This window comes from Triticum aestivum, chromosome 5B (assembly GCF_018294505.1).
Source record: "Triticum aestivum cultivar Chinese Spring chromosome 5B, IWGSC CS RefSeq v2.1, whole genome shotgun sequence".
Classification (NCBI taxonomy): Eukaryota; Viridiplantae; Streptophyta; class Magnoliopsida; order Poales; family Poaceae; genus Triticum; species Triticum aestivum.
Window position 1 is genome coordinate 430788732 of NC_057807.1, and position 12059 is coordinate 430800790.

Sequence of the window (12059 nt, forward strand, 5' to 3'; positions counted from 1 at the left end):
CTGCCGGGATTTGAGTCAAACTAGCAGTAGCGCGTTTTGCCGAAACTCGCTATAGCTAAGATAGCTATAGCGTGTTCCAAAGAAACGCGCTACAGCTAACCCTTTCTGTTTTCTTTTTCTTTTTCTTTTGTTTTCTTTACATTTTCTTTTTTTCATTTCTCCCTTTTCTATTTCTTTCATTTTCATTTACTTTTCTACTTATTTTTCAATTTATTTTCTTTTACATAGCAGTAGCGCTCTACAGCAGAAACGCACTGCTATAATGTTTTTAGCAGTAGCGTGCTTCTGGGAGAAGCGCTGCTACTATTCCTAGCCTACCGGCACTAGTGAGGGAATTTTAGTAGTAGCACTTTTCCGTGAGGACGCGCTACTGCTAAAATAATGGTTGTAGCGTGGTTTTGCAACAAGCGCTACTACTAAGTAGCGCTAGCGCCGAGTTTTGACCAACGCTACTGCTATACCTCTATGTATAGCGTTTTCCCATGCAGCGGAGAATCTTCGAGCAGAAGTTATCCAAGTCCTGTCCATCTGTTAGACATACAAATTAGTTCTTCTACTAGATATTACAGGAAAAACATATATCCTTTTTTATGAAGTCCAGAAAAAAAATACCTAGGTCAATGTCTTTGGACGAGTAGATCTAAGTAACGAAATATATGTAAAGCTAATTCAGCAAAGAGATTTGAGTGCTAAATTATGGCAGGCTGTTTCAGCAGTCAATGAGGCCGAGCACACAGCCATCGAACTATCGAAGGCCATCGCAGCAACAAAGATCGAGTACAAAACGGTGTAGAGCTATTTCACCTAACATATCGCATGTAACACATCATATCACTTTGCGGCCTCACGCACGGTATTCCCACGGGTGCCACCTTACCTGGCCCGGGACCGTTTGCACCTTTTGGCTCACGTATATGATAGTGCCGCTAGCATCCATATGACAAAGAACCCGGGCTGACATGGCTAGTCGTGAACCCAAAGTGGCACTAACTTACAGGGACATGCATACATGACCCAGCAACGAACGTGTCGGTCATCAGCGAGTGAATCCGGGCTGTAGCAACTGGGCTAGCAGGACTCCGGTAGACACCGCGTGACATTTCCCTGAAGGGACAGACACAGGAACGAAGAAGGACACATGCCGACCAGCCTAAGTGTTTCGGAGTAGTAGCAAGCTACCAAGGCTCAGTGGAAGCACTAGGAGACATTTCCCGGTAAGAGAGGCTACCAAGGATAAACAACTAGATAGTCAGATCCCACACATACCAAGCATTTCAATAACATACACACAATATGCTCGATATGTGCAAATACAACATGGCATCACAACATGACTCTACAACTCAAGTATTTAATACAATAGGCTCCGAGGAGCGAGATATTACAAGCATGAGTCTCATGACCCAACATTCAGAGCAAACAAGTCAAAGCACAAGCGGAAGCTTAACATGTCTGAGTACAGACATCTACAAAAGAAAAAGACTGAGAAGCCTGACTGTCTATCAGATCCTGCCGAGGGCACAAGATCGTAGCTGAGGTAACAAGCTAAACGTCGAAGTCCACGTGGAACTACTAGCGAGACTGAAGTCTTCTACAAAAACATAAATTAAGCAACATGAGTACAAATGTACCCATCAAGACTTACATCAGAACTAACTACATATGCATCATTATCAACAAAGGGGGTGGTGGGGTTTAACTGCAGCAAGCCAGCTTTGACTCGGTGGCTATCCTGAACTACGACTGCAAGTAACTCTTTTGAGGTGGCGCACACGAGTCCACATATTCACCATATCAATACACCACTATGGATCCGCTCCCGTCTCCCTACGAGAACGCCATCCATAGCACTCACGCTTATCTTGCGTATTTTAGAGTATCAACTTTCACTTGTCTATGAACTGTACAGGCAACCCAGAAGTCCTTTACCGCGGACACGGCTATTCGAATAGATCATATTAACCCTGCAGGGGTGTACTTCTTCACACACGCTCTCACCACTTACCGCCGTTTACACGACATGTACTCGGCAACCTTCAAGCGGAAGCCCAGCGAGGGTGTCGGCCACGACCTGACTAACCACACAAGTCTCTCGTCCAGGTTTATCGCCTATTCGGGTTCCATCCGCAAGGAGATCCGGCCAGGTTGTCGCTCACGGCCCCAAACGATGTGAGGAGGGTTCCCAAGCCCACCATCGGGGTGCCACTTGGTACACCGTGCCACTGTGCCTAGTCTGTCCCAAGCCCACCTGTACCGGGTGCCACTTGGTAGACTACTAACACTACCTACAAACACCAGAAACTAGTTGCAACTCCTGGACAGAGATCTTGTTGATTAATAAGTCGAGAGGGGTCGAGTTACCGGAACCCAATGTGTGGTAGTAACTGTTCATGGATCACAAACACAGAACTCAGTTCCTGAGGACGGCTGCAATGAGACAACCCACCATGTACTCCTACATGGCCTCTCACCGCTACCTTTACCAAATCGTGTTCACACAGTTAGTTCACACACAGTAGGACATGTTTACACACCTCCAATTCATTCCCAATGAATCAGACCTGACACAACTCTAAGCAATAGCAGGCATGACAAACAAGCATAAATGAGTAGGCACATCAGGGCTCAAACAACTCCTACTCATGCTTGCCTGACACTTCTGAAGATAAAATAGTTCTTCATCGGTGTCATCGAACTCATCGTCGGAACCACGTCTACTGAGGGGGAACAAACACCGGCAACAGAGAAAGAACACAATCAATGCAATGCAACAATATGATGCATGAGTGTGACATGGCAATATGCCGTGGTTTGAGCTAATGCAACTAGCAGCAGGTTAAATGAAGTTGGTTTGAATCCAGGATTCAAATTCAAACTCCATATGTGAAGGTTTAAATGCCATTTATATGATTTGTGCTAAACAGCAGCTAAAAGTTGTTCTAACATGCATGAAAATGGTACATATGGATAGATTGGATTTTTCTGATCATTTTTCATATATAAATTATTTGATTTGGAGTTACGGTTGAATTACTATGAATTTTAGAAGTTTGTGGTATTTTCTGGAATTTCTTGTAGAAGAATAAATCCAGTAAATGATTTATTGCGTAAGCACTGCGTCACTGTGACCTCAACAGTTCAACAGGGGCTGTTCGGGTCAAACCTGACTAGTGGGGCCTACTGGTCAGTGACTGGGGCTGGTTAGTGCCGCTGACATGTGGGCCCAGTCAACGGCCACGTCAGCAAGTCAACCCTGACGCGTGGGTCCCGCTGGGTTATAAACTAATCTAAACAGAAAAATAAACCCGGAGTTAAATTAGGCACGGGGCCCAGCTGTCGGTGTCACTGGAGGGGTTAGTTAGTGGGTCATTAGCCACTAATGATGCCCACGTCAGCCCGCCGACGTTTAGCCGCCGGTGACACAAACCGCGGCGGAGACGCGTCGGGTTCGCGCTACAGGGCACCGTTTAGGGCGCGGTTGGGTTCTACGGCGAGCTGGAAGTGCGCCGCAACCAGTGGTGCAGGCGGCTGGGTGCGGGAAGGTCGGGAACGACAGCGACGACGACAACCGCGGTGGCCGGAGTTCGGGCAGGTTTGGTTTGGCGCTAGGGGGCACAGCAGGACGAACGGGTGGACGCGCCCAGCTCCTGGAAGCGTGCTGAGCACGGGGCAATGCTCAGGCGCAAGCTGCAGTGGCTGTAACGACGACGGCGACATGGCCGGCGACAGGGGAAGCTCGGCCACGGCGGTTACGGACGCTGGAGGTCGCAAGCAACGAAGATAACGAGGGGGAAATGATGGGGAGCTCACAGCGGTCACGTAGACAAGCTCAGCGGGCTCGGGGACGTCCTGCGTGCGGCGAATCGACGACGGTGATCACCGGACAGGGACGAGGAAGATGGCGATGATGGCGGCTCCACAGGGCCTCCGCGTTAGCTTTCTTTGATGGAGAGGCGTGGTGCGAGGTGGCGGAGGTTCTGGAATGATCCGGGAGGCAAGGCATCGGCGGTGGGCGCGGCAGCAACGAGCGGCGGCGACGGTGGCGCTCGGGTGGCTGTGCGCGAGAGAAACAGAGGGGGGGGAAGCATGGGAGAGAGTGAGAGCGGTCCAGGGGGGTGCGTGGCGCTCCGTGGCATCATCTAGGAGCACCGGGGAGGAGCCAGGCAGGCAGAGAGGGAGGAGGTGGCCTGGGCGTGGGCGTGCGGGCGTCGGGCACGCGCTCGTCCTTCTGTCCGACGAGGAAGACGACAGGAGGAGCTGTGGTGGTGGGCTGGGCCAGTTGGCTGGGCCGGCCAGCTGCGGTGCTGGGCCGCACAGGTAGGTGGGCTGCTCAGGTGAGGCCAGGTAAGCTCTCCCTCTCTTCTGTTTTCTAATTTGTTTTTGTTTTCTAATTATTTGCCTCTGTTTTGAGCTTAGGAAAAATACCAAGGCTTTTCCTAAAATCCTAAAAATATTCATGGACACTTGCTGAATTATTTCAGTGGCCCAAAAATAGTTCCAACATTATTTGAACATTTAAATTATTTATAGAATTTAAATGCCCAAAGTCAAATACAATAAGATTTAATTCAAAAATCCAGAATGGCCTAGAAATATGTGCATCATTTTTGGCAGAGGTTTTCACCTTTAACAAAAATCATGAACTTTTCTAAGGAGCATTTTGGGTTTATTGAAAATATTTTTAGTTGGACCTAGTTGAATTCATTAGGTGCTAGGGTTTGAACATCCCCAATTCAAATTCTGAGAAATTTAAACATGATGCAAGCAAGATGCAAACACTAGGCAGCACCAGAAGCTAGGGATGTGACAACTCGCCCCCACTAAACAAGAATCTCGTCCCGAGATTCAAGACGTGAGGTAAGAGGACAAATGGGACACAAACTAACACAACCTTCATGATCCAATTGCTCTTCTCGAAGATGTTGATTCATTGCTTCAAATTGATCTTGACGTCTTTCCTTTCGAAAACTTCATCCAACACGACGACGACAGAAAAAACTATACAGAAATCGATCTCCTCGAAGATCGAGCAACTCACGATCAATTCATGGAATGAGGCATAGAACACCTCTTGAGCTGAGATGTTCAAACACACTTCGGGAGGGATGGAAGAACAGATGACGGGGGTTCAATTTGGTAGGCAACAATTCCACGCTAGAGGAGATGGTGAATGGTTTCAAGATAGCGATGAAATAATTGCCATGATTCCATAACGGGGCACCTTAGAGAAGGTGACTCGTAGAATTATTCCCTTAGGTGGCAAAAAGAATTACTTTTGATACCTAGATCATTGAAACTCTTCATACCAGCCTAAGGGCAATTCAAAATTGATCGTTTGAAGGAATACGAATGAGTGTCATACCCAGTTTGGAACGGAAACTACAGTTATAGAACAACTCGGCAAATGGAAGGCACATTCCAGTTGATACCAAGGATATAACCTAGTGACTGAGCGTGCTTTCAAGAATTTGAGCATTTCCAGATTCATCAAGGTTTTACCAACATCCGTGCCAAGGATCCTGGCAACACATCATACTACCATGATGAACGGTGATGGAGGATGCAGGTGCAAAGGAAGATAACACCTTCTCAGACTTCACCTTGGTGGGGCCAAGGAAAACAAAATCTAGATGATCGACCGAGAGACATTTAGCACTCCGCTTCTAATGTTCTCCTTGATGTGCTAGCGCAACCCATTTATTAAACTGGGTTGATATCTAGGACATCAAGTAAAGGTCGGACTTCGGGAACACAAAATCATAAGGAATAACTACGGAAGTAAATCCATAAGAAATCCTCATGGGGAGGTGGCCAACTTCCTCAATCAAGATACTACAATAATAGGTCTTCCGGCTGGGTGTGTTGGCCACGACATCCACTTAACCGGTTACAGAGAGACCATTATTATAGTTCTTGGGAAATGTTCCAACCATCATATCTGCCCGAGTTTCAGATCTGGTTGGTGTCAGAATAATCCAGACTCATCGAGTCTAGGAAGAAAAATGAAAGTTTGCAACACAAATCGACAAGACGATGTTGCGAGATTATCAAGAAATGAACTACAATAGCAAGCTCCAAAACATGAGCTGGTTCTGCTACAACACGTGAACACGTTGTCCGAGACAAGCATGACCACATAGTAGTCTTATAATGAAACACTACCGAGTTCAGGCGGGGAGCCATCATTAACGATGTCGAAGTCCTTGTGCACTTATCGACGAACTTCTTATCCTTGAACAAATCAATCAGTGGCTTAGTGTGCTAGGGACACATATAGAATGAAGGTTGCAAGTCTCCAAACCACAGAGTACTTTGCACGTATGCATGACGGATTTGGAGTGACTCAAGAGGAAGCAATATTGACTTTCTCGAATTCACGGCGGCAACTTGCAACAAATGCACATGAATTAAAGGAAGTCACTTCTTTCACCTGGGCATAAGCTTCATGAGCTAGCATGAACAAATGCTTTCAAAAGTTTCCAATACCAGCTTATTGTTCAACAGAATTATGGAGAAGACAAGGATGTTGTCGATGGGCTCAACAACAATTCATCCAGGTTTCCATAAAATTGGAGTTCCACAATTATGTGAACAAGGTGATAGCATTGGTCAGATCCAAGGAGTATAATGGTGTATGCTCGAGGAATCAACCACGAGTAAGACAACATTACGAATATCGTTGGTTCTGATTTGACTTGACAATAGCCCATGCTCAAATCAAAGATTGTTTAAGATAATAGATCCAACAACTGATCACAGGGACCAATCGATGAAGATATCATCTTTCTTCAACATAGACACACAAAGATATCCCTTAAAATCAACTAAGTTGGCAAGCTTCTATCTTCCAACTCTCCAAGTTGTTGCTTAGCTTAACCAACTAGCTTCGGCTATCCGACACAGATTCTTGGAGAAGGGGTGGTTCATAGAGAAACCAACTTGATCACGAGCTTAACATAGCGGTCAGGTGACGACCTGGTGATGCTTCCGAGAAGATATTCGAAAAACCATGAACCACCGATATGCTATTAAGCTCGAGAACAATCTTGCTTTTCAGGGCAAGACGATATGATCAAATAAGAAAGGGATTGATACAATCCTAACTCATTGATCGGAGGGTGCACCGGAAATATGGACTAGGTAGCACGATCAATCTTAGAATGATGATTCCATAACCAACACACTAAGAATGAGATTTTCGTCCATTAACCACTAAGCAACAAAGTTTCTAGGAGTATAGATTTCACACATCATAGTTCACCTGTCGGCGTTCCGGTTGCAACAACATGGGGACCGAGAAATGAATAATGATGGAGAAAGTATCACTGTATTAAGAGTTCATAGGATGGTGTGCAATTCCCATGGCATTCTCGATATAAAGATGGTAATACTACAAGGTAGAACAAAACAAAAGCTGGGTTGGCATTTTGATCTACGAGGTACAACTACTTTGACCCAATCCCGGATGTGGATGAGGTACTGGAGTTTGTTTCTCCTAGTCATTCCGTAATAGAATGACTTGACGGACCACAAGAGTAGTGGGCATCGAGGAACACGAAAGCATAACTACTCCTGACTATCAATTGATAGACAAGGGCTAGAAAACAACTAAAGAGGGACAACTCAAAAGAACATATGATTTTCTGAGTTGTGGATGCATAGATTAACATGTCGAACAAGTTCAACATGTTTCTTCCGGATAACCCATGCAGAAAGGTAGAACTAGCAAAGCCACAATATATAATGGAGAACTCATCGAGGATATTCCTGTTGTGATCTTTTGATCCAACAAACTTCTGCCATAAAGTGGTTCATAGTATTTGGAAGAAGGAAATACCACGAACTTCGAGGACTATCGCAAAGGTTACTAATAACCTAAGGGAGCTAGCAATCACTATCAACATGAAGTAAGTAGGGTGAATCTCGGGTTCAAAACCCAGAAGTGAAATGCCTACTAACTAAGTGGCATCACGGGATGCTTTCGAGGATGACGGCCAGAATGATCACACTGGGAACACTAAACATGGATAGACTACTAGATGATCCCGTGAGACACCTAGGGTCATAATAATAACTCCAACATAAATGTCAAGGTAATAGAGTACCTCAACTCACCGTCTTGTGTGGTTAACCTGGCCAGAGAGGACATCGGGAACGGGAAGAAGGAATTTGCAAATGCATCGGACTGTTTAGAAACCTGGGATGACTTGGACAACATAACGGCTGTAAATGCTCAAAAGATTGGAGACATGCTACCAAAATGGTGGCATAGCCACTCAGAAGCACAATATCAAGGTTTCAAGATCAACAATTAACATACAGAATATAGTAGGAACTGAACGCAAGCTTAGAACCATCAATCCTATAGGACTACGGATTAGTAACACGTCATCCTGATAGAAAGAAGAGAAAGCCTAGTTCCTTAACCCCGTAGGAAAGATAAGATGACTCGGATCAGAAGGCATAAGGTATAAGGAGTAAAAGAGCCTTACGTTCCATCCCACAATCAATTCCCTTATATAACTAAAGAATTTCTAGACTCAACTTCGACCAGTTTGGCTTGGTAATCCTACAGGCAGTCAAGCTCTGATACCAAAGCTGTCAAGACCCCGATCCTAAGTCACACTGATCTAGCATGTAACACATCATATCACTTTGCGGCCTCACGCACGGTATTCCCACGGGTGCCACCTTACCTGGCCCGGGACCGTTTGCGCCTTTTGGCTCACGTATATGATAGTGCCGCTAGCATCCATATGACAAAGAACCCGAGCTGACACGGCTAGTCGTGAACCCAAAGTGGCACTAACTTACAGGGACAGGCATACATGACCCAGCAATGAACGTGTCGGTCATCAGCGAGTGAATCCGGGCTGTAGCAACTGGGCTAGCAGGACTCCGGTAGACACCGCGTGACATTTCCCCGAAGGGACAGACACAGGAACGAAGAAGGACACATGCCGGCCAGCCTAAGTGTTCTGGAGCAGTAGCAAGCTACCAAGGCTCAGTGGAAGCACTAGGAGACATTTCCCGGTAAGAGAGGCTACCAAGGATAAACAACTAGATAGTCAGATCCCACACATACCAAGCATTTCAATAACATACACACAATATGCTCGATATGTGCAAATACAACATGGCATCACAACATGACTCTACAACTCAAGTATTTAATACAATAGGCTCCGAGGAGCGAGATATTACAAGCATGAGTCTCATGACCCAACATTCAGAGCAAACAAGTCAAAGCACAAGCGGAAGCTTAACATGTCTGAGTACAGACATCTACAAAAGAAAAAGACTGAGAAGCCTGACTGTCTATCAGATCCTGCCGAGGGCACAAGATCGTAGCTGAGGTAACAAGCTAAACGTTGAAGTCCACGTGGAACTACTAGCAAGACTGAAGTCTCTCTGCAAAAACATAAATTAAGCAACGTGAGTACAAATGTACCCAGCAAGACTTACATCAGAACTAACTACATATGCATCATTATCAACAAAGGGGGTGGTGGGGTTTAACTGCAGCAAGCCAGCTTTGACTCGGTGGCTATCCTGAACTACGATTGCAAGTAACTCTTTTGAGGTGGCGCACATGAGTCCACATATTCACCATATCAATACACCACTATGGATCCGCTCCCGTCTCCCTACGAGAACGCCATCCATAGCACTCACGCTTATCTTGCGTATTTTAGAGTATCCACTTTCACTTGTCTATGAACTGTACAGGCAACCCAGAAGTCCTTTACCGCGGACACGGCTATTCGAATAGATCATATTAACCCTGCAGGGGTGTACTTCTTCACACACGCTCTCACCACTTACCGCCGTTTACACGACATGTACTCGGCAACCTTCAAGCGGAAGCCCAGCGAGGGTGTCGGCCATGACCTGACTAACCACACAAGTCTCTCGTCCAGGTTTATCGCCTATTCGGGTTCCATCCGCAAGCAGATCCGGCCGGGGTGTCGCTCACGGCCCCAAATGATGTGAGCAGGGTTCCCAAGCCCACCATCCGGGTGCTACTTGGTACACCGTGCCATTGTGCCTAGTCTGTCCCAAGCCCACCTATACCGGGTGCCACTTGGTAGACTACTAACACTACCTACAAACACCAGAAACTGGTTGCAACTCCTGGACAGAGATCATGTTGATTAATAAGTCGAGAGGGGTCGAGTTATCGGAACCCAATGTATGGTAGTAACTGTTCATGGATCACAAACACAGAACTCAGTTCCCGAGGACGGCTGCAATGAGACAACCCACCATGTACTCCTACATGGCCTCTCACCGCTACCTTTACCAAATCGTGTTCACACAGTTAGTTCACACACAGTAGGACATGTTTACACACCTCCAATTCATTCCCGATGAATCAGACCTGACACAACTCTAAGCAGTAGCAGGCATGACAAACAAGCATGAATGAGTAGGCACATCAGGGCTCAAACAACTCCTACTCATGCTAGTGGGTTTCGTCTATTTACTGTGGCAATGACAAGTCATGCAGAGGATAAAGGGGTTCAGCTACCGCAGCAAGTAACAGATGAATCGTTGTTGTCCTAATGCAGCAAAAGAGAGCAGGAGCGAGAGAGTGGGATTGTATCGGAATGAACAAGGGGTTTTTGCTTGCCTGGCACTTCTGAAGATAAAATAGTTCTTCATCGGTGCCATCGAACTCATCGTCGGAACCACGTCTACTGAGGGGGAACAAACACCGGCAACAGAGAAAGAACACAATCAATGCAATGCAACAATATGATGCATGAGTGTGACATGGCAATATGCTGTGGTTTGAGCTAATGCAACTAGCAGCAGGTGAAATGAAGTTGGTTTGAATCCAGGATACAAATTCAAACTCCATATGTGAAGGTTTAAATGCCGTTTATATGATTTGTGCTAAACAGCAGCTATAAGTTGTTCTAACATGCATGAAAATGGTACAGATGGATAGATTGGATTTTTCTGATCATTTTTCATATATAAATTATTTGATTTGGAGTTACGGTTGAATTACTATGAATTTTAGAAGTTTGTGGTATTTTCTGGAATTTCCTATAAAAGAATAAATCCAGTAAATGATTTATTGCGTAAGCACTGCATCACTGTGACCTCAGCAGGTCAACAGGGGCTGTTCGGGTCAAACCTGACTTGTGCGGCCTACTGGTCAGTGACTGGGGCTGGTTAGTGCCGCTGACATGTGGGCCCAGTCAACGGCCACGTCAGCAAGTCAACCCTGACGCGTGGGTCCCACTGGGTTATAAACTAATCTAAATAGAAAATAAACCCGGAGTTAAATTAGGCACGGGGCCCAACTGTCGGTGTCACTGGAGGGGTTAGTTAGTGGGTCATTAGCCACTAATGATGCCCACGTCAGCCCGCCGGCGTTTAGCCGCCGGTGACACAAACCGCGGCGGAGACGCGTTGGGTTCGCGCTACAGGGCACCGTTTAGGGCGCGGTTGGGTTCTATGGCGAGCTGGAAGTGCGCCGCAACCAGTGGTGCAGGCGGTTGGGTGCGGGAAGGCCGGGAACGACGGCGACGACGACAACCGCGGTGGCCGGAGTTTGGGCAGGTTTGGTTTGGCGCTAGGGGGCACAGCAGGACGAACGGGTGGATGCGCCCGGCTCCTGGAAGCATGCTGAGCACGGGGCGATGCTCAGGCGTAAGCTGCAGTGGCTGCAACGACGACGGCGACATGGCCGGTGGAAGGGGAAGCTCGGCCACGGCGGTTACGGACACTGGAGGTCGCAAACGACGAAGATAACGAGGGCGAAATGACGGGGAGCTCATAGTAGTCACGTAGACAAGCTCAGCGGGCTCGGGGACGTCCTGCGTGCAGCGAATCGACAAGGGCGATCACCGGACAGGGACGAGGAAGATGGCGACGATGGCGGCTCCACAGGGCCTCCGTGTTAGCTTTCTTCGATGGAGAGGCGTGGTGCGAGGTGGCGGAGGTTCTGGACTGATCGGGGAGGCAAGGCATCGGCGGTGGGCGCGGCAGCAACGAGCGGCGGCGACGGTGGCGCTCGGGTGGCTGTGCGTGATAGAAACAGAGGG